This window comes from Penaeus chinensis, chromosome 24 (assembly GCF_019202785.1).
Source record: "Penaeus chinensis breed Huanghai No. 1 chromosome 24, ASM1920278v2, whole genome shotgun sequence".
NCBI lineage: Eukaryota > Metazoa > Arthropoda > Malacostraca > Decapoda > Penaeidae > Penaeus > Penaeus chinensis.
This window is the reverse complement of record NC_061842.1, coordinates 15,053,520-15,056,019: the sequence shown is the minus strand read 5'-3', so window position 1 is coordinate 15,056,019 and position 2,500 is coordinate 15,053,520. Positions and strand designations below refer to the sequence as shown.

The 2,500-nt window shown below is 42.1% G+C and overlaps 1 protein-coding gene across 5 annotated transcripts in view; it reads right to left on the bottom strand.

Moving 5' to 3' along the window:
• The window catches only part of LOC125037729, a 198,854-nt gene that overhangs the window by 119,299 nt on the left and 77,055 nt on the right, over nt 1-2,500 (bottom strand). The gene's annotated exons all lie outside the window — the stretch shown is intronic.

The window sequence follows — 2,500 nt, the reverse complement described above, 5'->3', positions numbered from 1 at the left end:
AGTAGTAGTAGTTGTAGGAATAATAAAAGTTGTAGTAGAAGCCGCAGTCGTATGGGAACGCGGCTCAGAGTAATGGATAACAAGGATATTCAAACGTTAATAAAAGGTGTAGCAGTTAAAAGGAGATATAGCAATAGTATCAGTAGTGGTGAAGTAGTAACGTCACAATCAACATTATCACAATACTGTAAAACAAATTAAGGTAATAATCGAATCATATCATGATGATGATCGTATTATTATTATTATTATTATTATTATTATTAGTAGTAGTAGTAGTAGTAGTAGTAGTAGTAGTAGTAGTAGTAGTAGTAGTAGTAGTAGTAGTAGTAGTAGTAGTAGTAGTAGTAGTAGTAGTAGTAGTAGTAGTAGTAGTAGTAGTAGTAGTAGTAGTAGTAGTAGTAGTACTACTACTACTACTACTACTACTACTACTACTACTACTACTACTACTACTACTATTACTACTATTACTAATACTACTACTATTGCTGCTGCTGCTGGCTATTATAATAATAATGATATTGATAATGGTAACGATGACGATAGACACAGGTGATTCACTAAAAGTGCTTCACTCGCATGTATTTGCTCCTTGGCAGACGGTGCCTTAAGTCTCCTTTCAGAATCTTGCGACCGGGCGTAAAAAAGGTGTAAAATAACCACGTCACAACCGCAGCCACCGCCACAACAATGATAATAATAATTCACACTTAAACACTCCCAAGTTCCGCCTCCCTGAAGCCCGGCCTCGCGACAAGCTTCGCCCTCGCAACTAGATCAGACCGACCAGGCCGAAGGAGAAAAATGCCGAGGTTCCTGTAACCCGACCGAAGGGCCAATTGAGAAAAAAATCAAGGGTGATTATTCTCTATCAGTTTTAAGCAAATTCTGCATAAATATGACTGTTCCATGTCGACTGGTACCGCATATTTGAAAATATCCTACCAACAGACTTATCTATCTTTACCATGAAACTGGAACCTTAGCAATTTTCACTAAACCCCATTACAAGCGAGCGCATCTTGACCCTTACTGCCGTGTAGGTCAAGTCTCTTCAAGCCCCTCTTGGTACCAAGCCATTCGTAGCATCCAGACGTCACTTCTTCTTAGGCCTAGACACCCTATCTCGCCCATTCATCTCGAGGGTTCCGTCCTTTTTTGTCTTTATTGAGGAGACACCCATCATTAGCACTCCGGTCATCTGTCATCCTCCAACCGTGGCACTCAACGTGGTCTCGCCTCACGCTTGTTCACGCCACACCTCTGGGCTGCCACGACACGCCGTCCGCACTACCACATCTCTCGTCCTTTGCTTAATGATGAGACGCAAAAGGCGTTGTTACGTCCTCCAAAACTTCGGCTCCCCCTTGCAACCGAAGCGATCGTCTGCAGTCATAAGACGAGTCCCACGGCAATGATGCTCCCCCGCAGAGACACGGCCTCCGTCACCGCCGCGCCCAATAATCATCGCAATGGGCGACAGGGGCGGAGGGGAAGGGCAGCCCCGACATGAGCAGCCCACGTCTCATGGCTTGAGCCATCTGTCACCATCAAGCCAGGTTCAGTCACGTGGGGCTGTTTATCACAAGCACCTCTAATTGTCATCGCCATACCTGCAGCTACGAGACCTTGTACTTTGTATATGTCCTAGGTTCTAATTGATGTCCAATGCCACAATAACAAGTATAAGCACTTGGCATCAATTACCATAATAAAACCTGATAGTCCGTCACAGCAAATCTGTTATTACGACCGCCATCCCTCACGATTTGAAATGGCACTAAAACATTATTTATAGGACGTGACTAAATGTACCTTACCAGATGAAATAAGAGAGGGTTAAGGATAGGGATAAGGGAATGTAAAATCCAATATGAAAGAGCAAGGAAATAAAAGAAAAGCAATTTGAAAAAACAACAACACTGAGATATGCGTCTTAGCTACAACTTTCTCTCAAGAAAAAATGCATGACCCAAGGCAGTTGGCATGCGGACGACTGATGTGACCCATGACCACCAAGAAACCTAATGAGAGACAAGATAACCTAAACAATGACACAAGGACACATTCAGTCATCGCTTTATCTATACACTTAAACCTCAAGTTCGGGGCATATGTAACCCTACAACCTCAAGCAGTATTAAACAAGGACAAAAAAATCGTTGTCAATCTTTTCGTAATCAATATGTCGTCACTAACCACATCCCTTATAATCAAATGAATCATACCGCTTACTGAAAGACGCCAAGGAACACTGCGCGGCAACATGACACGGAAATACCACCATCTAAATAACACAAAGTCATGTAGATATGACAACAATAACGCAGTCTGTTGGTGGGATGATTTAGGTCAATATGAATAAAACATGTTTGCAAGCTTTCACTCCTTTTATCTCAAGATTATCTTAATAACAATGAAACCGACGCCCGAGAAAGACGGAAAAAAACGAGAAAATAAAAAACTTTACGGCCAGGATTAAACACAATCTAAAAAA